This window comes from Alexandromys fortis, unplaced genomic scaffold (assembly GCF_014885135.2).
Source record: "Alexandromys fortis isolate MF-2015 unplaced genomic scaffold, M_Fortis_MF-2015_v1.1 scaffold_60, whole genome shotgun sequence".
In the NCBI taxonomy this organism is placed as follows: domain Eukaryota; kingdom Metazoa; phylum Chordata; class Mammalia; order Rodentia; family Cricetidae; genus Alexandromys; species Alexandromys fortis.
Genome location: NW_026067946.1, coordinates 2,092,952 through 2,119,998, shown reverse-complemented (window position 1 = coordinate 2,119,998; position 27,047 = coordinate 2,092,952). Strand labels below are relative to the sequence as shown.

Genomic DNA, 27,047 nt, shown 5'->3' with positions numbered 1-27,047 from the left:
ATGCCAGACAAAGAATTCAAGAGAATATTCCTAAAAATATTTAGTGAAATCAGAGGATATAAACAATCTTAAAGATGAATTTTAAGAGAACACAAATAAACAACTAAGTGAAAAAGGAAGTCAATACAAAGACTTGAAACAAAAATTCAACAAAGAGAAAGTTTTACTAAACAAAAATCAAATTGAAGTTTAGAAATGAAAAGCTTAGTTAATCAAATAAAAAACTCAGTAGAAGATTCACCAATAGAATGGATCAAGTGGAAGTCAGAAAGTCATGAATAGGAGACAACACAGATGAATTAGACTGCTCAGCTCTGACAAAGATTAAAATAAAAAGGAAGTATGAGCATAGTGATCTATGAGATAGCATTAGAAGACCAAATCTATAAATTATGGGGGTAGAAGGAGGATAGGAATTTAAGGTTATACACATAAACAAAACTCAATAAAATCATAACAAGAATTCCCAATTTTAGCAAGACTACAGTCCAGACTCATGAGGCATTTAGAACACCAAGCAGACAAGACTAGAAAGAAACCTCCCTAGATCGTATTGTAACACTAAAAGCACTAAAAACGAAATATAGAGGAAAAAAACAAATTGAAAGCTACAAGAGAGAAGCACTAAGTCACAGAGAGATGGACCCTTCACAAGCACAGCATACTTCTCAACAGAACCCTTGACAAATGGGATTCCATGAAATTAAAAGGCTTCATTGTATCAAAGAAACAGCCAGTATAGAAACCATCTGTGGAACTGAAGAAAAATCTTTGCTGCTATAACTCTGATAGAACATTAATATCTAGTATATATAATGAATGGAGAAAACCCAAAACCTCAAGAAATCAGGCAACGCAATCAATAAGTGAGCTAATAAAATGAGCAGACATTTCTCAGCAGATAAAGTCCAAACGTCAATAAGCATGAAAAAAAGTTCAATCTTGCTAGCCAGTAGAGAAATGAAAAGTAATACAAAACTGATACTGTATTTAACCCTAGTCAGAACGCCAGTCATTAAGAAAACAGTTAACAACCAGGTGGGGGTGGCACACACCTTTAATTCCATCAGTCAGGAGGCAGGCAGAAGCAGACGACCTCTGTGAGTTTGAGGCCAGATTGGTGTACAAAGCTAGTTCCAGGACAGACAGGACTACAGAGAGAAACCCTGTCTCGAAAAACCAACCAACCAACCAACCAACCAACCAACCAACCAACCAACCAACCAACAAACAACTAATTAGCAAGTGCTAGGGAAAATACAGACAAAGTCTTAGGGAATATAAACAAATGCAGTCACTATGGAAATCTGTGAAGATGTTTCTCAAAAAACTAAAACAAACAAACACAGCAACCTAGCCATACCATACCTGGCTATTTTCCTAAGGGAACACCAGTGTTTATCACAGCACTATTCAGAAGAAGCTAAATTATGGAACCTACCAACACGACTACTAATGAAGGAATGGGAGTTAAGGAAAGGTGCCTTCTACAAAATGGATTTTTTTTTTAATCCATAAAGGAGAAAGAAGTTTTATGCCACTTGAAGGGAAATGGATACAGAGGTAGAGAATTATAAAGTGAGTTAAGTTCTTCTCAGGAAGACGTTTTTGTTTTCTAGATGTTATGTAGACAGATAGAATCACCTAAGTACATACGGCATGAAAACAGAAGCAAAACTGACTGGGGGCAGGGGGCTAATCGGAGGTGGAAGGTGAGGAAGGGTTGGGTGGTGCGCAGTGGCTCTGCTGAATGTATAGCATATAACCTGCAGGAAAATGACCTTATGACACCCAACAGAACGAAATATAAAATTTTAACAAGCCACTTTATATTGACAAGATCAAATTGCTATCATTTTCTTTCACCTATGAATTGTAATCCTAGGATTTATTACAATTTTTATTACTACGCTTAGTGTTTCATTTTGAGTGTAATAATAAGAAACCATTATTGACACTTAATTACATGCAAGTGAATTTGCTGATATCTGGAAAATCTAAGACCAGATTTTCATTGTAACCTTGACCACGATCTGCAGAACACTGTTTTCACACCACTTATAGACTTCCAGTGAAAAACGAATGTGTAATCAAAAGAAATCAGAAGTATGCCCAGGGCTGTATAGCGTATTTGTAGCACAAATACTCTACAACTGGATTGTCTTAAATATTCCCTAACAAGACCTGGTTTTGTTAGGGAACTTGCAAAACTTAATCCAAGCAAACCAACAACTTGCTTCCCCATCACCAAGTGTCCAGATGGCAATAAGAAATTTACAACACAAGTCAGGCACTGGTGGCGCATGACTTTAATCCAAACACTTGGAAGACAGAGGCAGGTGGATCTCTAAGTTCAAAAGCCAAACTTGTCTACAAAGCGAGTTCCAGGATAGACAGAGCTACACAGAGAAACCCTATCTTGAAAACCAAAAAACCAAAACAAACAAACAAACAACCAAGAAACAAAAAGAAAAGAAATAGAAAGACACAGAACTTAGTAAACAAGCTGATTTTTCTTTTTGTTTCCTTTTTTAAAGATTTATTTTACATTTCATTTTCTATAATGTTAGTGTGTGTGTGTGTGTGTGTGTGTGTGTGTGTGTGTGTGTATGTGTATGTGTGTATGAATGCAGGTGCTTGAGGAGTCCAGAAGAGGGTGTTGGATCCCCTGAAGCTAGAGTTACTGGTGCCTGTGAAACTCCTGATGTGGGTACTGGGATCCAAACTCAGGTCTCGTGCAAGAGCAGTATATGCCCTTAACTGCTGAGCCATCTCTTTGGTTCCCGTTGATATTTCTTGGTCAGCTAGACCATAAACTAGAAAGAGGCCATAGGCAACATAAGGAAATGGGATATTGGACTGAACTGGCTTCTATTATCGTGAACATACATTGACGAGCATACACCAACACATATGAAAGTAGCAGTTCCAGAAAAGCAGCAAGTGTTGGCAGTGGGTCGAAATGTCTGCCGGATCAGGTGACTCAAGCTGGCAGAACACAAACCTTAGGTCTCAGTCCAAAGGGTTAGGCCCGTAACTGGTAGGGTTTCAGGAAGACGCCGAGGTAGACTGCCTGGTGACAGGATGCAGCTGCATTGGAGCACAAAGCCTTGGCAGGGTGTGAGCAGTTTTGTCAATTATCAGAACACAAGCCAGAGTCCAGAGGGACGGGTGGCAATTAGAGAGAAGCAAGGCTGAATTCAAAAGTTCACAGGGCGGTGTCAGAGCAGGAGGCAAAGGGAAGCCAATGCCCGCTCCTCTCCCTTTGTCCCTTCCCAACCTTATGGCGTGCCTACAGGGGCAGGGCCCTCGCTGCTGAGCAAAGAGAAATGCGGGGAAACAATCATCCAGAGGAAATCAGAGTGCCTTTAGAAACGATAGACAGGTGGGGGGCAGACAATATTCCATAAATGTTCACATACATGTATGAAAATGGAGACTAATAGAGGCTGGAGCAAGTTCAACTGATGTTTTACCATGGGTTCCAAGAGTTTAAGACCACATATCCAGTTCTAAGTCTTAAAATTTTACTGTAGGGAATACCTTGAAACTTGCTATTTCCAACCTCCAATTACTGTTCAAGTTGGGTTGGAAAAGAGAGATTCCTTGGGGGGGGGGGCTTGTGGCGTCTGATAATAGCTGTCTATTTAGTGCTTACTGTATGCTGGGCAATGTGGTAAGTATATTACAGATTTATCATTACATTTCATCTTTCTGGTGTCAGGATGCTATAGGTATTACTGGCCCACTTTGCAGATCAACTAAGGTCAAAACTATTTAAGTAGTTTGTGCCAAGAAGGACTATAGAAGGAATCTCAAAAGAGGTAAAAGTCCATCATCGCAGAAAGAAAGCCAATGGAAGTAAGAGTTCTAAGTATCTTCTTGCACCAATTTTAACTTTTGTTGGACTTATATTTGTTCAGTCAAATAAGAAAACAATGCCCCAAGAGAAGTAGATGAGAGGATAATGAAATAAATAATAAAGAGAATAAAGAAATGCCAAGAGTTTAGCAGTGTAAGTTGGTGGAGAGAGGGATGATATGAACACTGGGAATATCCAAGTATGACAGAGATTAAAGAAACAGAATTAGACAAAGAGGCTGACTTCCTTGTTTGCTGTTCAAAGGGCACACGAAGTTCACCCTGCCTTTGGCACCAGTGTAATCCTACCAAGCAGAATGATTTAACAATGGCGTGTGATGATTCGTTTCGAAGCGTGAAGCAGCCTTCCCCAGTGATGTATGGTCAGGTCGAAACTGGAGCTAGTGAAGAAAAGTTCCGTGCAAACTCATACCTGCTGTGGGCTGGCTGGGAGTTTAGGAAGGGCTGCAGTTTTATTTAGGAAGGGAAGCTCAAGAAGTCCAGTGCTCCCCACACAGCAGGTGTCAGGCAGACGGGTGAGTGGCAGAGCTCAAAGTCTACTGTCCGCAGAGCTCAGCTCAGAGGCAGCAGGTGCAGCACGGCCTGCTTCTTCCTCATGGGGACTGACTAGCCACCTAGACTTGTTTAGATGGGGCTCGTGAGCTGTCGTGGGCTCCTGAGATGAATGGAGGGAATATGATTCCAGAATCACAGAAGTCGAACAGGGAGGAACAGAGCAGAGATAAATTATTGAGAGACCATCTAGAGAAGCCAGGATTTGTGTGTTACCCAGAATTCAAGCTATCCTGCAAACCATTAAGAAAAAAAAAAGACAGCTTTAGCTAACTCTTCCATTTTCTACAAAGCAACATTCTCTGAATAGACAATCTTGTTTAAAAGCTGCCAAAATTTAGGACTCTTAATGGAAAAAAAAAATTAGATTGCCTAGCAGGAGACTTAGCCACACTTTTTGGCAAGACCTTTTTTTTTTTTTTAAAGGCATTTGTGGTGGTTATAGATTTTCTTTATTGAAGTGCTTTCTCTTAAGTATATACTCTTTTCCTCCATAAGCTGTTTACATGGTAGTCCAAAGGTAGTGTTTCTTATTTACAATGTGTCTGCCCTTTAACTTGTCTTTTATTTAAAGATGAACGACTTCCTACATGAGATGTATTATTTTGAGGAGTGCATGGGAAAGAATTTTGTCTTTCCAAAGTTTATGTGCTTACACTTTAAATCCTAACACCAGGATGGTATTTGAAGGTGGAGCCTTTGGGAGGTAACCAACTTTAGTGAAAGTCAGGGTGTAGAGACTTCAAGATGGGATTAAGATGGGGACAAGAGAGATCACTGTCTGTCCCTGTCCACACACAGAGGTAAGGGCATTTGAGGACACAAGAAGGCACGAATCCCAAAGTCTAGACAAAAAGCTCTCTTTACAACTTTGCCTCCCTGACAGTTTGATGTTTGGAGTTCCTGGCTCAAAAAAAAAATGTGAGAAAATAAATTCACAATTTTAAAACATTCAACTTGTTATATTTTGTTGTGACAGCCTGCCTTAGTCCATTTCCCATTGAATAACCGAGCACATAGTCTGAGTAATTTATAAAAAGATCTATTTGATGTCTTAGTCGGGGTTACTATTGCTGCGATTAAACATCATGACCAAAGACAAGTAGGTGAGGAAAGGTTTATTTCACTTACAGTTTCATATAGCGGTTCATCATCAAGGAGTCAGGCTGGAAACTGAAACAGGGCAGGAGCCCGGAAGCAGGAGCTGATGCAGAGGCCATGGCGGGGAGCAGCTTATGGGCTTGCTTCCCATGATCTTGCTCAGCCTGCTTTCTTATAGAACCCAGGACCATCAGCCCAGGGATGGCACTACCCACAATGGGCTGTGCCCTCCCCCACTGATTACCAATTGAGAAAACACCTTAGAGACGGATCTTATGGAGGCATTTCTCAACTGAAGCTCCCTTCTCTCTGAGGACTCTAGTGTGTGTTACGTTGACATAACACTAGCCAGTACATTTGGGTTCATAGTACTGGAGGCTGGGAAGTCCAAGATCAGGAGGCTGAGTGGCAGAGGGTGAAAGGGCCAAGGTGCACATAAAAGAATGGACTTGCTTTATAACAACCTGCTTTCAAAGTAAGTCATGCAGTTCTGTGAAAGAATTCACCCAATGTACAAAAGGCATTAATCTGCTCTAGGAAGCTCTGCTCCCATACCTCAAATGCCCCCCATCAGGCTCCACATCCAATGTTTCCCAAACTGTGGTTCAGCTTGAATTAAGAGAAGCCCCCCAAACTGGGGTTTTATTAAACCTTTCCGAAGATCATTGTTCTAAGGTATAATAAAGTCTCATGAAAATTTTGTGATTGTCATAGAGACATTTTTTTACCTACACAATATTTTTTAAGATCCTTTTCAGGATGGTAGAAACCAGCCATGAAATAGCCGGTGTTTCTTGAGCCCTGACGGCACCTGAATCAATACTCACCCTAGACAGGCACTAAGGATAGACCAAAAGCTCCAACTTGGCGAACCACTAAGTTTATTGGCCTTACTTATATACCGTGTCTGAGGGATTGCTTACAGGCGTGTGAATAATGCTCCGCAAACAGCTGCACCACCAAAAAGTCTCACCCCAGCATAGGTGAAACTTTCACTCCTCCATTTAACTTCCCCCACTTTATATATTCTGACACCTACTGAAAACAGGAGGGCATGTGTATGCCCAAACTGGGCACAAGTACCGTAGGAAGGAGTGACTGGGATGGATGTCTAATGACCTTGCTAACTCCTTTCTTCTATGAGGGAACATCGGGCCGATCTTTTTAAAAGCCGATTCTTTGAGAATTCCACATGTGTGCTCTGATCATTTTCCTCCCCGAGTACCTCTTTTATTCCCTCCCATTCCCTCTGGACCACTTCTTCTCAAAAAGTCTGTTCTATACTTCCATATTTCCCCCTCTTGATCCCTTATATTTAATTAAGGCTTTTTGCAATGAGTAAGGGAGGGAATTTATTGGAAGGCTATACCACTGAAGGGAGAGTAAAAACTGCCTCCCCTTCCCTCAGGAGCCAGTCACTACAGATAAGTCCTCTGCAAGGGATGGGGCCTGATGAGTCCCTCCCCCATCTGTGATGGAACATTTACAAGCTTGATCATGGGCAGGTCCTGCACAGCAACCTAGCTGCTTGGTGTGCCTGAGGGCAATGGCCATGCTATGCCCAGCCCACAGTGTTTCCCAGCATCCTTCTTCATCCTCCAGCCCTAACATTATTTATGTTCCCTCTGTGATATTTCCTAAGCCTCAGGCATGGCGTAGACGTGTGTGTGTGTGTGTGTGTGTGTGTGTGTGTGTGTGTGTGTGTGTGTGATGCAGATTGCAGATGTTCCATTTAGGGCCCAACCATTAACAATCACTTCTTCTCAGCACTTTCACCAGCTAGGAATCTGCATGAACCTCTACTTACTGAAAAAGAACTTCTCTCACCAAGACTTAAAGTAGCATTAGCCTTAACCTATGGATATAAACATAAATATTTAGAAGGCGTTTGACACCATTTCAACTTAGCAAAATGACAATGGGAGGTAGATTCCCTCCTCAAGCCTGTGATGTCACCAACCAATGGGCTTTTGATGAGGTACCCAGCACGAATTCCCTCCTGGGGAGAAGGCTTTGAGTCTAGTGAGAAAGTCAGTACTGACCCCCCTTACAGTTATGCCGCTATTGCATTTGTGGGCACATCAGCAGGACGGTCTGGCTTGTGATGTGCAGGGACCCCCACTGGGTATGACTGGTGAGGATTATCTCTTCAAGCAGCCTGCATAGCACCGCCTGGCTCTGTGAAAGGTAGCAAGAAGGAAGGAAACTTCCATTTCTGTTCTGGTTGGTTTCTCTATGTCCTGCAACCAAAATGTCTGCTATCCTCAGCAATGAAATCTTACTTTAGTCCTGGTGGGCAATCCACAGAAGGGAAACAGGTTTGCTGTTTTGGGGGTCTCTGGGGCCTCCCTGGTCAACACTCATAGTGAGTATCACAGGGACTGGCTCAATCTTGTGGACTGCGTGCACATAGTGGCAGCTGTTCAGGAGACCATAGTAAGGTCTGTTATGCTTAGAGAATAGCATTCTAAAGCAATTGCAGAGAAAGTCTGCTACGCAAAATTTTCCCATAGCTTGAGGTAGTTGTCGTCTGTATGTGACTGACATTCTCCCTGAACTTTCCCATAGCTTGAGGTAGCTGTCCTCTCTGTGTGACTGACATTCTCCCGGAACCCTTCCCGTTGCCCCCCTTGATTGCAGGATTCTCTGCAGATGAAGTGAGGAGAATGCGTTTTTTCTACTCCCAAGCTCTGTTGTTACAATGTCTCATTTTGTTTCAGTTTTCTTTTTGTTTGACTACTTGGTTTTTCTTTTTCTTTTCTTTTTTTCTTTTTTTTTTTAATATTTATTATGTATACAATATTCCATCTGTGTGTATGCCTGCAGGCCAGAAGAGGGCACCAGACCCCATTACAGATGGTTGTGAGCCACCATGTGGTTGCTGGGAATCGAACTCAGGACCTTTGGAAGAGCAGACAATGCTCTTAACCACTGAGTCATCTCTCCAGCCCCCTACTTGGCTTTTCTTAATTACATCTCTGCCCCAGGTATTTGACCCTAAGGATAATATTGAAAAAGAAGTAGACTAGTTTTATTTGGGAATGCCTCAGGCTTTATCCTGGTCAACCACCAAATCACCGTAGCAGCCTTCTGATTACAGGTAAATATGTGGAAAAAGAAAAACTGAAGGTGTCACCTGGTTTTGCTTTGGAAGGTTTAATAAGCATCTTAATCTCATAATTTCCTGCTTATAACTAACCAGGATCCCTCTTTCTCCTGCTCGAAACCTCATTTCTTAGGGAGGAGGGAAAATGGCCAGCTTTGCTTTCCACAGTCTCTCTCTCTCTCTCTTTCTCTCTCTCTCTCTCTCTCTCTCTCACACACACACACACACACACACACACACAGAGAGAGAGAGAGAGAGAGAGAGAGAGAGAGAGAGAGAGAGAGAGAGAGAGAAAGAGAGCAAAGAATTGGTAGGAAACGGAGCTCTTCACAAAAGAAGAATTTGACAAATCAAAGTTTTCAGTGTGCTGTGAAAGACTCTAACTATTGAGCACATAAAGGACAGTGCAGGAGTAACAAAGAATCTCAGCAGCGTATATGTGCCTGGAGAATGGCAGCGTCAGCGTGAGTGACACAAGCCAACTGCATTGGTTTGCAATATAGCAGACTGGAAAGCACACACTGTCTGCTTTGTTGAGACGTTATGTTCTGAAGAGTGTTGTTACGATGTCTTTGGTTTGGCTTTCCCCCTGCTAATATAAACTATTTTCATACCGACGTTGCTTTCTTCTTACAAGTTATTGGAAGAGGCTGAAAATTTAATTCCTATCTAGATTTCTTGCTAGTTTCAATTCATGGGTTTCCAGTCAAATGTCAATGAAAAATACTTATGTTAGAAATCTAAACCTTCTCACCCACATCTAATTAAAATATATTTAATCCACATATTTACATTTGTGGCTTAAAGGGGCTGGCATTACTTATCGAAACTTGGCCTGGCCTGGTGAATCACTCAGGCCTGTGATTCCAGCTCCATAGGACGTTGAAGGCAGGAGGATTACAAATTCAAAGTCTGCCTTGGCTACAGAGTGCAAGCCTGGACAATTTACTGAGACTGTTTCAAATAATAAGAGGGCTTTAGATGTCTCAGTGATAGAGGGTTTGCTAAACCTCAAATACAACGCTTATTTATCGGAGGTAGAGAGCATATACGGAATGATTGGGCGTGAAGGACAATGTATTTTGTAGGCATCTCTCTTCCATTTATTGAGAAAAGTTTTACTCCAACACTTTTCTAGTACTGGGTCCTTGGCAGATCAGTTTTCTAGGCAATGGGTTATGTTGTGCGAGGAGACAATTACCTGCGTCTGAACACGTGTACATCTTACCTGTTCTCCCAACACCGGTCCTCTGTATCCTGGACTGAACTTCAGAACTCCCGAATGCTAGGTTATTTTCTTTTACTAAATCTCAAGCCAGTCCCAGCTCCCTTAGCGCCAACGTGCCTGTCTCAGCCTCCCCAGTAGCTGGGATTACAGGCCTACGCGGCTGTGCCTGGCTGTCCTGTATTACGCAATGATGCCGTGTTACTCACGAAGAAACAGTGCTTAATAAACAATATAATCCAGAGTGCCAGAGTGCCTGGGAAGTGGATTTCCGTTTGAGCTTTACAACTTAACGATTTGAGTCACGTTTAGACTCCAAACTCCTAGAGCTTCATTTGGAAAAAAAAATGGCAATAATATCTATGACACAATTTTCGCTCAGGGGATGGTGACCTGAGCTCGCAAATGGGAACCACAAACCATTTTTCTAAAAGCATCCCGAGTTCGTGGTAGAGCACTTGGGGGTCAGGAAGAGGAGACCATCGGCCTGCTCTTGATTTGCTGGCATTGTTCAAGAAGGCCCTGCCACCCTAGCTGAGCACCGATGCCCTGAACGCTCTGTCCCTTGATTCTCAGTAGCATTTCTAAAGCTCTTCTTAGACCTCGCTTTGCCTGCCTCCCATGGCTTCAGAGAGAAGCCACCAGGGACCTACAACCGCTCCCCTCCCGCGCGCTGCTCCCGCGAAGGCGGGGTGGGGCGGGACTTCAGACTTTCTAGGTCGTGTCAGCCAATGAGCGCGTGGCCTCCTTTCCGGCCAGCGAGCCGACCAATCCGAGCCGGCCTGAGTCATCTTCGGCTCCACTCGGCTCTTTTCGCCGCTGCGGGCTGCTTGGGGGCCTCGGCCGCTGGAGAGACGAGACGCTTTCCTTTTTTTTTTTCTTCTCTTTTCTTTCTTTTTTTTTTTTTTCCTCTTTTTTCATGTGTTCACTTCCGGGTCCGGTGCCGCTCCGGATGCTCGAGGCCGAAGGATGTTTGACCTCCGGATAAGCGAGGCGCCGCCGTGCATTCATTCCCGGTTGCATCGGTGGCCACAGCCGCGGCCCGGACGGCGACTCGGCCCTCAGCGGCGGCAGTAGGTGGCGCCGGCGGCGGCGCGCCGAGCCGGGAGACGCGGGCCCGTCCTTCTCAAGCTCGCGCCTTCCTCTCCCCGGCCTCGTTCATCTCCTGCGGCCGCCGGCGGCGGGGATGTGCCGGCGCTGACGGGCGGACGCGCGCGCCGGGCCGAACCCGCTGCTCGCGGCTGCACCTCTGAGGTAAATTCCGGTCGGCGGAGGCCCGCGGGCAGGCGGGCAAGCCAGGGGCGCGGGCGGCGGGGCGAGGCCGAGCCGGGCCGGGCCGGGCGGCGCAGGGGCTGCGGGCCGGGCCGGGGAGGGGCCCGGCGGTCGCGCGGCTGCCCGAGCTCCGGGGCGGCGGGGAGGAGGAGGCGCCGGCGGCGGCGGCGCGGAGCAACTTCCCTGAGCCGAGGCGGCGGCGAGGGACCCGGTGTGCCGAGCCTTCGGCCGACTCGGAACTCGGCCGAGCCGTTCGGGGAAGGCGGCGACGTGCTTGCTGCGGGCTCTGGGGTCGGGTTGGTGTGTTTACCCGCTCGCGGGGGAGGAGGCACCGCGGTTCCTGGGTGCGTGGTGTTGATGGAGATCTTGTGTGCTGCTGGAGTCGGGGGAGTTCGGGCTGTGCCGTCCACGATCACTCCTGTTCGCCCACCCCGTGTTTCAGGACGAAAAGTTAAAAAAGGGTGAGGGAGAAGTCTGAGTGGCAGCAGGCTACTGTTGCTCCAGGCTGGGCATGAGTTGTGGCTGTGTTGGGATGAGTATCCGGGTTTAGGTCAGTGCCCCCGTGGAGCAGTCAGTTCAACGGGTACTTAGTATTAGAAGATGAAATACCTTTAAAAAATAAACTTAAGAAGACAGACTTTTTATTCTTGCAATTGCTTCTTGTGATTATACTTGGCGTTTGACCACAGGTAGAGATATCGAACTATGAAAGTGGAAATAAATCAAATTTAAATGTGTGCTTCTTTGAGGAATCTTGGCTTTCCCTGTAAACCCGAGGTGGGAGAAAAATAGGCACAAAGTTGTTTAAGAATCATTAAATTTAGACGTGAGACTGGCTTAGGAAAATATATTCTGACAGAAATCAAATGCTTTGCTTGCTATACATTCTTAATTGCTTATTTTTGAGATGTGCGTACAGCGTTTTATAATGGTTACTTAACTTTGCTTTCACCGTGGTTCTGCCCTAGGATAGACTTCATATTTTGTATATTAGCTTTCCTAGCTGCACAAAGATTAATATTATATTTATAGGCACTGAAAGAATGGTGTTAGCATGTACATTGTGTGCCTTTCACCTACATTCTTAATAGAATGTATAGATAGTTTTGCTCTAAGTGAGCTTACATTTCTGGATGTGTATCGTGTAGAAGGAATCCATATAGGACTTTGGAACAGAAAGATTTTATTTTGTTTTATTTGTTTACTTACTCATTTTGGACTTTTGAGACAGGGCCTGACTACATAGCATGGGTTGGACTTGAATTCATTACCCTCCTGCCAAGGCCTCTTGAGTGTTAGGATAACTAAATAGTGTTCCGCCTTGCATTTATTTATTTATTTATTTAGTTTTTCGAGACAGGGTTTCTCTGTAGCTTTGGAGCCTGTCCTGGCACTAGCTCTTGTAGACCAGGCTGGCCTTGAACTCACAGAGATCCACCTGCCTCTGCCTCCCGAGTGCTGGGATTAAAGGCGTGCGCCACCACTGCCTGGCTCCGCCTTGCTTTTAATGTTGATGTAGATGAGACTTTTTTTTTGACGTTGTGGTGTATCTTGAGGAATGGTTATTGATGATCTATGTACTCCATGACCCCCCCTTTTGTCAGCTTAAATTTGATGAATTGTGTAATTATTGACATTTTTAGTATTAGATTTGCAAATGTATACCGCAGTTCTTCTAATGACGAAAGTCATTTGTTGCTCTTTTCAAAATCAAGTACTGGGATTAGAATCAAGTGATAATCTAATGAACTCATACCCCTACCACTTGATGTTATTAGAAGAATGGGTAGAAATATGAAGATGACCGAGACTCTAGCTACCTTCAAGGGAGAAGCAGGCATGGTTCAAATAATTGCAACCCAAGCTTCCTGTAGGTTTTATTAGAGCTGGATGGAAGCATGGGGTGCATGTGCAAGACACTAATTTAAGGGAGTCAGGAATGAGCGTGGGGCTGTGACACTGTGTTTGGGCCTTAAATGTTTTCATGGGCACAGGGGCTGAGCGCTGTCACATGGCTGGGTGTTAGGGCACCTGTTGAGCTGGCTGCAGAGCTGCTGTGAAGAGGAAGCTGGGAAAGTGGGTGGAGAGCAGGCCATGGAGGTTCAGAAGGCCTTGTGTTTAACAGTGAGTCAGCTGGAGGTGTGAAGGTTCAAATGTGTCTCTTCTGTGGTGACAAGAGGTAGACACAGAAGAATGCTGTGTTTAAGAAAACAAATTATAACCCAATGGTTAGCTGGCTGTCATCTGTGCTACCGGGGGGGAAGCAGATGTATACAGTGGACATCAGTTTATACATGGCTTTATAATTTTTCTTTACTTACATTTGATTATGGGTGTGTCTGGTAATCTGGTAATTGGTTTTACATGAAATAAATAAGGACTGTAAAAATGACTCAGGGAGAAATGGGAAGCTCTCCAATTATTTCTGTGTTCCCTCTGATCCATCCTGTAATCTTTTTCCTGCTGGGAACAGAACAGATCATTTCTATGGTATAGTTTTTTTTTTCTTCGCAGAATAGAACAAATATTGTTTTAATTATAAAGGGCACCTCCCCCCCCCCCCAAACAAAATATACAGTTAAAAAAAGGGAGTGGTAAAATATTAAACAACACAACACAATGCAGGCCATTGCATAATCTGTTACTGTGAATACATTTGAAGGTGAGATTTGCTAGAGAAAAAGGGTCATGAAGAAAAAAAATCTACGCACGAAGAAAATTAACTGTAATAGTAAGATGATAAAATGAGAATAACTACAGTTCCAGGTAAACATATATGATGTTTTTGTCATCCTTTTGTTTTTATTTTATTGGTTTTGTGCCTATATGTGTGTCTGCATGAGTGTGCTAGATCCTGGAGTTACAGACAGTTGTGAGCTGCCATGTCGGTGCTGGGAATTGAACCTGATTCCCCTGGAAGAGCAGTCAGTGTTCTTTACCACTGAGCCATCTCTCCAGCCCATTTTTAGTCATCTTAAGTGTCAGTAGACTCTAAAGTAATTTAACACTTAAATCACTATCAAAGTAGTGCTTAGAAAAATATCACCCTCACACCATCAGTTTTTGTAGTGCTTGTAGAAAAGTTACAGTGACAGTTTTTTCCCTCAAATTTCTCTCTTAATATTAGAAAGACTTTATATTAGAAAGACATTGTGACTGAATTTATATTATCTTGAAACCTCCCCCTAAAAAACAAAACAAGCTACAATTTACTTTTAAGACCACTTTGGACTTTCCTGGGGGCTTCAGTTAAATGATGGGACTCCCCTTATGAAAGCAGGGAAGTCTAGGTGATTGTAAGTAAGCTGTTGAAAATATGTCTTGGGAATAACAATGTGTATTGGTATCCTTTTTTTTCTTGACTCCATAGTCACCACTATTGTTTTTCCCTTCAACTTTCATATTCTTTTTCTTTATTCAAGCAGTTGGCATTTAGTGATATTATTTGATACTGTTAGTATGTTCCAGTATTGGCTCTTTAAGAAGGAAGTTAGCTCTTTCTTTGGAAGTGGCAGTTTGGGGAATATATCTCTTTTTTCAGTTGCAAATAATCTATAGGCTCAGAAAACAGTTTCAGTGACAAGCATTCCCGTTGTGTGGATCTACAAGACAGAATCATACTTGGGGGTCTCATTTTTTGAATCAAGTATGCATAATTTGTTAAAGACTCTGGATAGCCTGGAACTTCTTAGAAAATATATAATAAAACCTGGGGTTATAGCTCAGTGGCAGAGTGCTTGCCTAGCAAATACTGAAGGAGAGAGGTGTATGTGGGATTATTTTAGATACCCACTGTTAGGCCTGTTTTCCTAACTCACTTCCCAAAGTTGGGGTTGAGAAACTGTATGTGTTTGAAGTTTCTGTCTGTTGTGGGACCTGGGGTTATTATGTTTCTAGACTCTAAGTGGTTGTATCTTGTCATCCATCTCAGTCTCTCACCTTAGCATTTCAAACAATGAGTATTAGTGTGTTGGGGGGAGAAAGAAATACATTTTGGCCAACCTAGTTTGAATTAAGTTTAATAAATTTGTGGCTAAATCATATCAGCTTTTATTTTTGTAGCTTTCAGCGGTTTAAGACAGAAACATTGCATCACTTATATCAGCCTTTTCTCTTTAACTACTAATGCTTTTTTCCTCTAGTATAGTAACATCAGACTTGAAGGTGTGCTCAAGTTTCTCTTTGTGTTTAGCCAGTTCTGGATTGCCTAGAAGAATGTGTGTGTGTGTGTGTGTGTGTGTGTGTGTATGCTTGTGTGTGTGTTGGGGAAAGAGGAGCGGAGATGAGATTGAGGGTTAGGGTTGACTCTGCTATTATGCTCTTTATTGAGATTGAGCACATTGTTGTGAAAGTGCCAAGGTATGATGCCATATAGGGCTTCATTTCAGAAATTGCTGATAGGTATCAATTGTTAGAGGCCTGATTGGTGTGTAGAATAACCAAAGACTCTTGGGGAGGCTCATTATAGGAAGATTGCCTCTTAAGTGACCTCTGCTTGAACCCACTCCTGAGTTTAAATGATACTTTCTTCTCCTTGAAGAAGTAATAGAGCAAGGCAGTAAGCTACTCCAGTTTCCTCTCGAACTTTCATTCCTACCAATTGTCCTTCCCAAGAATCATTTGTGTTTAAGCTCCACAAACCATCGGTAGCAGTTACATTTGATTTTGTAATCACATATTGCAGTAAAACCTTGTTCAGCAAATTCTGAGGTCAGAAACGTGTGTGTATGAGAACCATTTGACTGCATTGGAAAAAACAGTGTAGTAAAACCAATTACAGTTGAAATATGGGGGGAGGATGAAATGATTTTAATCCAGGACAATTTGTAAAGACCCCATAGTAAGGCTGCTTAAGCGATGTGAGAGGCAGTGCAAGATTGCACTGTACATAGACCTTGTTTTGTTTTAGCTGCAGTAAATTATTTAGTGCCCCTGAGCTTTTTGTTCTGAAGATTTAAAAAAAAAATCTCTTTAAAGCTAATTGACATCTGTTGATAAATAAGTCAAAGAGGACCCTACTAAAATCTAATCTAATTATATCAACTTTGAGAATTCCTTAGTATCTAATGACTGTTTTTTTTTTTTGTTTTGTGTGTGTGTTTTTATTTTTTTGTTTCTGCTTGTTTTTTTGTTTTTTGAGATGATTTCACTTTGTAGTGCAGGTTAGCCTGGAATATGTAGCTCAGGTTGATCTTGAACTTCAAATCGTCCTGTCTGTCACCTTTCCAAGTGCTAGGATTATAGGCTTGAGCCACTTTGCCTGACTGCATCTTCTTCCAAGACACAAAGGAAATTCTGGTTTTCCTGACCCTACCAGAAGGTCATTTCTCAGAATGCATTGTTTAAATATCTAGTCATGTGATTGCATAAAGTAGTGCAAACTACACTTGGTCAGATTTCCTATGCTATTTTTTAAGTTTTTTGCAGTATCAGCATTGGATTACCATTTCAGTAGCCTTACCATTTCAGTAGCTCTTCAAGTTGAGTAGGCACTGCTAGCGTGAATTTTGGTAGGCGAGGTTGTTCTTAGAAAGTAGAAATAACACTCCCTTGATATGTATCAGGAGCACTTGAATGTGGTGCAAAGCATGCTGGTTTGATAGCTGAAGATTGCTGTGCTGACCTGCCTAACTTAGCTCAAGTTGAAAAGGAGAATTTGCAGTTAAAAAATAACAAGATCCAGGTTGAGAAAGATACAGGGATATGCTGCTTATGTGGGATCCACTGCTTCAGAAGGCTGACATGCAATGTACAGCAGTGTGCAACTTGAATTGGGAAGGCCCAAGGCTGAGTCTTGTTGTTGTTTGCCTTTCTGTGACTTTGCTGGCTCTCCTCTGTGCTCTCAATACATCCTTAGACTGCTATCAGATCACATTATAGACTCGCACTGGCAGAGGAGGGAGTGGAGCTTGCTTGCCTGCCCTCTTTCATCTTGTCACTCCTTCCCAAATGAGAAGAACCTTAGTACTGGCCTACCAGTATATTTTTTCTTCATATTTTATTGATCAGAATTAATGGTGCACCTGTTTTATCCAGTTAGAACAATGAAATAGAGTTACGTTTGGTGTCTACTGGTCAGGATATACCCCTTGCTCTGCAGTTACACAGGGGAGAGAGAATATTTTGAAAATAGCGTGCGAAGGAAGAATGGGGAAATGAATATTAGAGATACAATCAATAGTGACCATTACTTCTTGTTTTGAGACTGAAATAAATAATGCATGTCAATGCACTTTGAACTCCACAGCGTAGTACAGATGCAATGGATGAAAACGTCCCATGTTGCTGTCTTAAATGTACTCTGGGCTGAATATTCTTCAGTACTAAAAATATTGCTAGTTTTAAACTGGCTAACTTGACGCTCTAAAAGAGGTTATCCAAGTAGTAAGATCTTATGCTTTACATGGCACTGTTGAAGCTATTCTGATTTCAAGTAAAAAAAAACCCATGAATACATTTATTTAATTATTTACCAAATTACTGCCCTCTGGTCCTTGTTCAAAATACTGCCTACACCTTTGATCTCAGTAGACTCCTTTGTTCCTCACCCCAAGTGGAGAGTAAGTGCTCTGTGGAAACAAAACGAAACAAGAAAGTCAGACAAACTTGAAGTTGTGGAGTCTCAATGACAAGAAGAAAGGGTGGTTTCTTACCAAATTTGAGAACAGGAGAATCAGTGGGGGGTGGGAGGGGAGGCGTGGGAGAATCACAGTTTTAAAATTGAGTGAGTCATGGGAAGGTTGAGTGAAATATTGATGTCATGCGTTTGATTAGTAGAACTCTCATCTCCAAATTACCAGTGTCTGACCGACAGGTGGGAGGCCCTCAGAGGAGTCCTGTCTGCAGTGCAGACTCAGACTCCGACTGCTGGTGAGTCAGTCAAGCCTTTCTAGGACAGGTCTGTGTTCTCAGTCTTTGGAGGCAGGCAGCCAGTGCTTTTTTTTCTAAATAACAGATTTTTTAAAAAAAATTTCCCTTCAGATAAGCAGCAGTAATGAACCCGAGTGTATACCTGTGCGTCATCCACTCACTGAATAATCTCAAGCTTGACCTGTTTTGGTGAAAATGGAAAGCAGAATGAGGATATAACTGACCGCTTACATATTTTCATTTTGAAGAAAGTTGTATTAGACTTTTCCTTTCTTCATTGTATATTAAAGAAAGGCATAGATATGTATGTGTGTATGTAAATATATTCACCATTTATTTCCCAAAGAATATGTTAATGGAAGTTATTTATAAACTGACATTTAGAATTATTTTTACTTTTCTTTTATTTATTTTTTTTCAAAAGATTTATTTATTTTATGTATTTTTTTTGCCTGCATGTATATTTGCACAATAGAAGAGGGCATTGGGTCCAACGGGACTACAGTTATGAATGGTCGTGAGCCATTCATTCTTTTAGTATATTCTTCTTTTAGTATATTTGAATTTTCCATTATGTCTATGTATTTCTTCATCCAGTGTACATATGTATGTACGTGTGTATGTAAATGTATGTATATGTGTGTATATACATGTACATGCATTCATATATCCTTTTTTGAGGAAAGAGAATAGATTTCTAGTAAGGAATGTTTTCTGCCAGCTTAGGATTTTTACACATAATTGTATTACTATTATGTAATACCATGAAATAAATGTTCCTTGAATATATTGATACATATTTTTTTGATTCTTAAAATTGGATACATCTTAAAAGTTTTGAGTTGTGTGAGTGTGTGTGCACGAGTGTATGTGTATATATGTGTTCATGTGTGCACGAGTGCATTTGCTTGTGAGTGTGTTTGTAGAAGCCAGAGTTTAATTTCAGGTACCCTCCTCTCTCTTCACCATTTTTCATTTTTGGTTTCTTGAGACAGGTTTCTCTGTGAAACAGTCCTGGCTGTCCTGCAGTTCACTTTGTAGATCAGGCTAGACCAGGCTGTCCTCAAACTCACAGAGATCTGCCTGCCTCTGCCTCCCAAGTGCTGGGATTAAAGGTGTGCGCCACCACCACCTGACCTGGCTTTTTTTTTTTTTTTTTTTTGAGAAACTACTTTATTTAAATATTTTTAAAACGTACGTTGGCGTTTTGTCTTTGAGAGGGTGTCAGATCCGCTGAACTGGAGTTACAATTGTGAGCTGCCCTGTGGGTGCTGGGAATTGAACCTGGGTCCTCTGAAAGAGCAGCCAGTGCTCTTAAATGCTGAGCCAGCCATCTCTCCAGCCCCATATATTTTGAGGTAGCATCTGTTACTAGATCTGGAGCTTTCTATTTCCGTTAGGATCCCCTGGGATCTACCTATCTATGTTACATTCCCTCCACCACCACCCCATACTGGGATCACAGGTTCGCACTGCTGCTATGACCAGCAGTTTTACATAGGGCTGGGTATCTGATCTCAGGTCCTCATGCTATTGCAGCCATCTCCATAGACCTCTGAAGTTTTAAGTTAAAATTGGCCATGTGACACCTTTTCATATAAACGTATGGTCTAGAAGTAATATGTTTCATACACAGTATTTTGAAATGATTGTGTTGTATATTTTTTAGATTTGTTTTTGTAAGAGTACTAGACAATGTATTAGAATGTGATATATTTAGAGCTAAAATTATGTTCAGAATTTCCTTTGTGAAAAGGGAAGTGAAAATGCTTTTTTCCCCTTATACCCAGTCTGTGTCATGTTTATTTTCTATTTCTTTGAAATACTTACTCTACCAGTGAGTATTGCACCTTCATATGGTAGGCGAATATGTAAAGTAGTGGAGAAGAGAGAACATTCATCCTGTCCTGTTCGTGACCGTGAGTCCTTATAATGAAATTGTAATCAGGGATTGCCTGGCACCAATGTGCAGGTGTAACTACAGGCATTAGTGTTGGATAGGTGGCATTTGTTGGTGCAAAGGTTTATAAAGCATTATTTTGTATTCATTCCTGGGATCTGAAAGTAATAATACCACCCACGATACTTCCTAAATCTAATTCTTTAAGACGTGGAATCTTGTGATACCAATTTTCATTCAATCAAATGGTAGATTGTTTTCCGAGTTCATTTCTAGTATGTGAATGTCAAGATATATTGTGGCTAAAATATCTTTATATAATTGATAGTCTATAAATGCTTATTGCTGATAAGGTATTAAAATGTCACCAGTTTAAAAAGTCATTCTTTCATATATTTTCTGATCTGTTGAAAGTTAGTTGATTAAATGGAATATGTATTGTATGCTTTGCTAATTATCTTAATACTGTCCTTATGAAAGTTTTTTGTTTTGTTTTTATTATTTTTGAAGAGCAGACAAATAATTTATGAGTATTTAGGATGAGAAAATCAGTATTGGGCAATAGTGATGCACACTTTTAATCTCAGCACTTGGGAGAGGCAGGTAGATCTCTGTGAGTTTAAAGCCTTCCTGGTCTACAAAGAGGTTGCCAGGACAGCCAGGACTGTTACACAGAGAAACACTGTCTCAAAAAATCAAAAAGCAAAACAAAATCCACCAAAAGTCAAATAAGTAAAAATGATCTTATTCTATATATTTTTTCCCCTGTCGTAAGAGAAGAAAAGAATATTTATAAGACTGTTTGTAGACCTGAGAGTGTTAACACTTTCTTAGTAGATGAGTGGGGAGAAAGGGCCCTGGAGAACATTTTTCTACCAGTGGCGCTCAGCCCAAATCCCTGCTAACATTTTCTTAGGATGTTACCCAACTAATTTATATTTGAATGTGGTGATTGAGCCAGAGCATTGGCATCGTTTAGATTTCTTTAGGCTATTCTAGTTGGCTGCAAGGTTGAAAAGAACTGATTTCTTCCTTTACCACTAAAAATCATTGCCTTCATGCTGTCATTTTAATTGGGGATGAGGTATGGAAATGGTAAAAGAAATGTGCGTGGGAAGGGCATTGTGGTTCATGAAGCTATAGTCCCAGTGTGCACGAAGCCAATTCAGGTCGATTGCCATGAGTTTGTAGCCAACCTGGTCTAAAGAATAAGATCAAAATAAATAACAAACACACATACAGACCCAGCTATTATCAGAGGATCAGATTCAAAAAGTGACTTCTCATAGCATTGAACCCAGCTTCCTTGGTGAGGCATATTTATTTCACATTAGTAATTTTTGATAAGCATAGCATCAAAGCTAGAACATTTAGGATATCCTGTAAAGCTTTTTAAAAGGCAATTTATCAAGAAGAAATTAGAGCAGCAACTAGGGAGTACTCTTGGAAATATTAAGAATTAAGGAATAAAAACACATCTCTAAAATTATCTTTAAGGAATGCTTGCTGATTAAAAGTTAACTCATTTTATGTTATATTGGTCATATTTACAAAATCATTGGGTTGCTTTTTTTCTTTTCTCTCTTTCTTTCTCTCTTTCTTTCTTTCTCTCTCTCTTTCTTTCTCTCTTTCTCTCTCTCTTTCTTTCTTTCTTTCTTTCTCTCTCTCTCTCTCTCTCTCTCTCTCTCTCTCTCTCTCTCTCTCTTTCTTTCTTTCTTTCTTTCTTTCTTTCTTTCTTTCTTGTTTTGAGACAGAGTCCTGGTTTATAACCTAGACCACAAACCCTTGAATTTCCTTTCTTAGCTGCTAAGTGCCAAGATGACAGGAGTCTCCATGGGGACAGAAGAGACTTAAGTGGACACATAGTAGACTCTACTTCCTCCTCCTCTTTTGTATCAGGGCTAACAAATATCTCTTGTTTTCCTCAGCAGAAATATTTTTATCTCAGTAATAATATATTCATACTATATTGTCTGTATTGAGTATAGTTAGGATATGTATACACATTAATACACTATGATAATAATAGGTGTGTATAGGATCATTTTGTTGTTGATGACTACTTGAGGTCCTTTTTTGTCTCGTTTGATGCTAACTTTGGCTCAGGAGTAACCTTACTCGTTTTCAGCACTTTTGGTCTGACAGAATGGAAGCAAGCCTTCTATTTATTTATTTATTTATTTATTGTGTGTGTGTGTGTGTGTGTGTGTGTGTGTGTGTGTGTGTGAGGACAGCAGGGCTTCTTTGTGTAGCCCTGGCTGTCCTGGAACTCATTATGTAGACCAGACTGGCCTCAAACTCAGAGGTCCACTTGCCTCTGCCTCCTGTGTGCTTGGGTTAAAGGTCTACGCCGTCACTGCCTGGCAAGGGAGCAAGCTATTTTTATTATGAATTCAGTTCAGTTCCAACACACTCACACACACTCTGCACGGTGGCAAGTTTTTGCCATTATTCCACGCATTGTAAGGATTAGATTTCTAAAAACTACTCTGATATTTAAGAATTTGTGGTGGAGAGCTTTAATAATCTATACATAGGATTTGGAGAACATGTTATGTGAATGTTATGAATGACTTTTGGAGATTATTTTTAATTTGGTAAAATACCACAGTACCATAATAAAATCAACATGTAATAAGGAGTAACGAGCACTGCTTCACAGGATTGCTGTTTGTTATTAATAATTTTACTATGCAAAAGGTTCTAAAATATATATTTTTTTATTTTTGGCATGAATTGACTTGTTTTAAAAATGCAAAATCTGTTCTGAGATGTTATTAGTATTCTTAAAATTCTAAGCTATGTATATGGTGTGTGTGCATGTGTGTACATGTGTGCATGTGTTATGACATGTGTTTGGAAGCCAGAGGATAACTCTAGAGTTAGTTCTGTCCTTCTAGCTTTTGTGTGAGTCTGGAGTTGAGGTTGCCATTTCTTCATGACAAGGTCCATTATATGATGAGCAGTCTTGCTGGTCCTTTAGATTTTTTTTTTTCAGTGTTGGGGAGTCAATCCAGGGTTTTGTGCATGATAGGCAAGCAATCCACCAGTTGACGTATATCCCTAGACTCTTACTTCCTTATTTTATGTATTTGTAGGTTTCATTATAGATTTGGCAAATGTGTGGTTTTCTTTTCTTATTCAGTGTTTTGTCCAGTCCTTACTGGGGTGTGTGCAGACATTATACCACCTGTTGAAAGTCCTGAGATTTTCTGAAAACTAAAAAAGGGGGCTGCAGAAACTTTGAAAGAAGCTGTGTGGTTGTGGATGGGTTTGCATCTGCTTCTTAACAGAAACTACTTAATAGGAATGTGTGTATATTACTTCCCTGGACAGTTTCAGTAGGTGGTAGTTAATATTTTTTACTTTCTTTCTTATAAGTTTATGATCATCAAAAGGACTTTATTTTAATTTGCATTAGTTCCTTTAACAGTTATTGAAAGTCCCCTCACTGCTTTTTTCCTGCTTTCTTTAGTTCTTTCCTTACTGAGTAGCTAACCCTGGATCTTGGGCCTGATGGAGGTCCCAGATGCATAGTGTGGTTAGGATGCTCAGTATGGAACCATTGAAGAAGTCTGGGCTTAGCTGGGTATTCAGGTGCTCTCTGGTCTCCAGGACTCACTATATCAAGGGTTTTGCATATGATACGTCATGTCAGAGCACTTACAGGAAGCCCTCTTTTTATACATTTTGACTCTGCCTCAAACCTCCTTAATGACAGAGTCAAGGGTGTGGCTGTAATGTCTGTTTTAGTTTCCTTGAACTCCTTAATTTGTTTCTAAGTCACTGCTGTAAATATCTTTATACCTGTATTGACGCCCCTTTCCCTTTACTTTCTAATTCTTATCTTCTCTGTTAGCTTTCTTTTTCCCTTCTCTCCTTTTCTTTGTAATCTCATTCATCTCTTAAAATGGTCCTTAAGAAACTTAAAATTGTGGCATTATGTATCTCTCTCTCTTGCTATAAAGGTCAGAAACAAATCTGGATTTTAGTCTTGTAGGGACTTGCCGTAGGGGAACGACACTGATTGTGAGATGCAGTGTTCTGTGTATATCATAGCTCTCGCTGTCTTTTCATCTGGAAGGGTGTGGGCCACTGAGCACTGCTGTCCTGTGCTTGTTACCTGTGCTTCTGGAGTGTACTAAGATACCAGGCTCTCGAGGTGCACTTTCAGCGTGAGCATGTTGAACCTCGTAGATAGCCAGCTTCTGAACTTAAATGACAAGACCCAGGGCTTACAGTGTGGTTCTGTACACTTGGCATGTGTTGAGAAAGCACTGTATTGTATTTTTGTTGTAGTACATAGTATACTTTATATTACTACCCGTTTAAACATCCCATGTCAAAAACTGTGTTTTATTTGATTTCTTCATTTCTGTTTGTCCAATAGTAGGTCTCTAATGGCTGTGAATTTATTGGATAAATGGGTTGTTTCATCTTTTATTGGGAAGATCAATTTGAAAGATGACATGTGAGTGTACGAACATGCACTTATGCACACATGGGTGGGTCGGTCCTGTCATTTTCTGAACCTGAAACTCTCCTGTCTGTGCCTCCCACAGCACTGACTGGAGTTATGGGCCCATGGACTCACACCAGCTTTTTATGTGGGTCTCGGGGATTCAAACTCAGGTCCTTGTGCTTGTGCAACAAGCAGTCTTACTTAACTGAGCCATTTTCCTAGCCCTTCAGCTATTACTTTTAGTTTTATTTCTAGAGTAAGCTTTTAGAATTATTTAAAAGAAACTAACATCTAAGAGCTTTTCTTGCTTAAATAAGGTAGTGCATGTATGTTGTTATCTTTAGTGGTGGTTTTTAAGTGCTTGGGATTGAATATGGGGCAGTGTACATGTAAGCAAGTGTTTTTACCCTCTTTTTCCTTGTATTGTGAGGCAGGGGCTCATTAACTAAGTAAACCGCATATTCTTGAACTTGTAACCCTCCTATTCATCCTGTTGTGTTGCTGGGATTTTTAGACCAGACTTCTAGCTCAGCTTTTTTTCCCTTTTTGGATTGTAGGATTTTGGAGAGTCAAAAATTACACTATTAAAGACTTTTGATCCATGTGATATTGCATTTTTTTAGATATTGCATTTCTTGAACTGTAAATGCCTTAGAGCTTTATAATCATTGTTCCATCCTTTTTTTTCATAAAATGGCTATATGAATTATTACTCCCAAATTTCTGAGAACATTTTCATTGATCATTGGTTATTCTTTTAAGCAGTTTTTAATGTGTGCTGTTATTGGGAAGAAAAGTTGAGTAGCATGACTTTTGCTTTTGAGGACATCAGATTAAAAGAAATTGGGGTATCTCTATACTAAATAGAAGAGCAAAGCATTGTACTCTATGCTTCATTAACATGGACAGTGAAATGCGGAGGCTTGATCGGATTCAGCTGCAGATGTTTTGCTTCTTTTGGAAAGATGTGATCATTCTTCTTATGATCTTAACAGTCATTCCTCATCCTTGTTTAGTTCCATTATATTCACCAGGAGTCACATATTGGTGGGATTTAACTCTCATTCCTTATCCTTTTAATCCATTTAGTAGCTGAAAGTAAGTGTGTGTGTGTGTGTTTGTAGGCCAGAGATTGTCATCTGGTGTCTTTCTTAATTCTCTATTTGTTTTTTGAGTGTCTCTCACTGAAGCTGGGTCTCAGAATTTGGCTAGAATGGATGGCCAGCAAGCCCTGCCTAGGCAAGCTGTGCCTGCCTTCCTAGTGCTGGCATTACAGGTGCATGTTATAGTTTCTGGTTTTAGTTCAAAGAGGGTTGTAGTCAAAGAAGATACTGGGGCTTAAACTTTTATTCCTGTGTTTACATAGAAAGCACTGTCCTACTGAGCTCTCTCTCCAGCTCTGGAATATTTTTTCTTTTTTTTAAGCCAAGGTTTCTCTCCCTGTGTTGCTCAGGTTGATCTCCAGTTTAAGATCCAACCTCAGCCTAGGATTACAGATGCAAACATATGTAGTGTTTAGCTTTTAATATGTGTGCTGGCGATCTGAACCCAACTCCTTGCTTGTGTGACTGAACCATCTTCCCAGAACATGGTGCAATACTTTCAATGAGGCAGTTTTCATCAATTAGAGGAGATTTTTACTGTCTTTCAAATATTTGAGGATTCTATAGTTGCAAATATTCCTGATGGCTAACCTTTATTTGTGACCTGAAAATGAACGCTCCTGCTGCTATTTCAGTGAGTCACAAGCGGACACTTACAGAAGGTAGGAAAAACTTTGATCTAGTCAGTGTGTGTGCCAAGCTGAGGTTAAATAAGGCTACTCAGTCTCCTGGTTTTGCTTTTCATAATGAGTCCTTTCCTTTCCTTTTCCTTTTGTGATTTTGTTTAAAATGACCCCAGACCTACTGCAGAAGAGCTGAATAGTTTCCCAAGCATAAGAAAACTGGTGTGTTGTGGAGAGGACAAGTACTTAGCTCATGCAGGTATAGATATAATGTTGTAAAGTGTTTCAAAACAGAAATATACATGAAATAAGTTTGTATATTGATTTGGTTTATTGAACTTGTGTAACTCAAGAAAGAGTCTGAACAAAACCTTCAGTGTTTGATTATTCTGTATTTGCACTGACCTGATAAACATAATTATTGTGAATCAGATGTTTTTGACTTGGCTGATGAACAGGAGAAAATAATTTTCAATGAATATAAAAGGCATGTTTGAAAAGTTGTAGGTCATAGAAGAACAGATAATATTCACACCAATCCTTCTGCTTGACTCCCCTATATCTACCTCCTTGGTCCCTTCCAATTTCGTGTCCTCTTTCTTTTTAAATAACTCACCATTCTAATGTGTGCTGCTCATATGCTCCTGGCTGGGCCATCTACTGGAGTGTGGCCCACCTACCAGGCCCACACCTTTAAAGAAAACTGACTCTCCCTCCCCTAGCAGTAATAAGTAGGTAGCAACTCCTTGGTTAGATGTGGAGGCTGTGAGACTCCTCCCTCTATGCTATGTTGGCTGGCTTGATCTTGCAGTCTTATCCAGGCGAACACAGCTGCCTTGAGTTCCCAGAGCAGTGGTCTTTGTCATGTTTCAAAGGCAATTTCATGCTTACACTTCTCACCTCTGGTTCTTACACTCTTTCTTTAGCCTTTGGGGCGTGAGCAGGAGCGTG

The 27,047-nt window shown here is 41.1% G+C and overlaps 1 protein-coding gene across 12 annotated transcripts in view; it reads left to right on the top strand.

Moving 5' to 3' along the window:
- Nucleotides 1-10,817: 10,817 nt before the first annotated feature.
- The window catches only part of Csnk1g3 (casein kinase 1 gamma 3), a 90,736-nt gene continuing 74,506 nt past the window's right edge, over nt 10,818-27,047 (top strand). For 4 of the 12 annotated variants that reach the window (XM_050149247.1, XM_050149248.1, XM_050149244.1 and 1 more), the window contains exon 1: nt 10,818-11,120. The gene's annotated coding sequence lies outside the window, so the exon portion shown is untranslated. Of the gene's footprint in view, nt 11,121-11,479; nt 11,600-27,047 lie in introns of those variants that run through there. The other 8 variants (XM_050149250.1, XM_050149251.1, XM_050149249.1 and 5 more) reach the window with 4 other exon arrangements.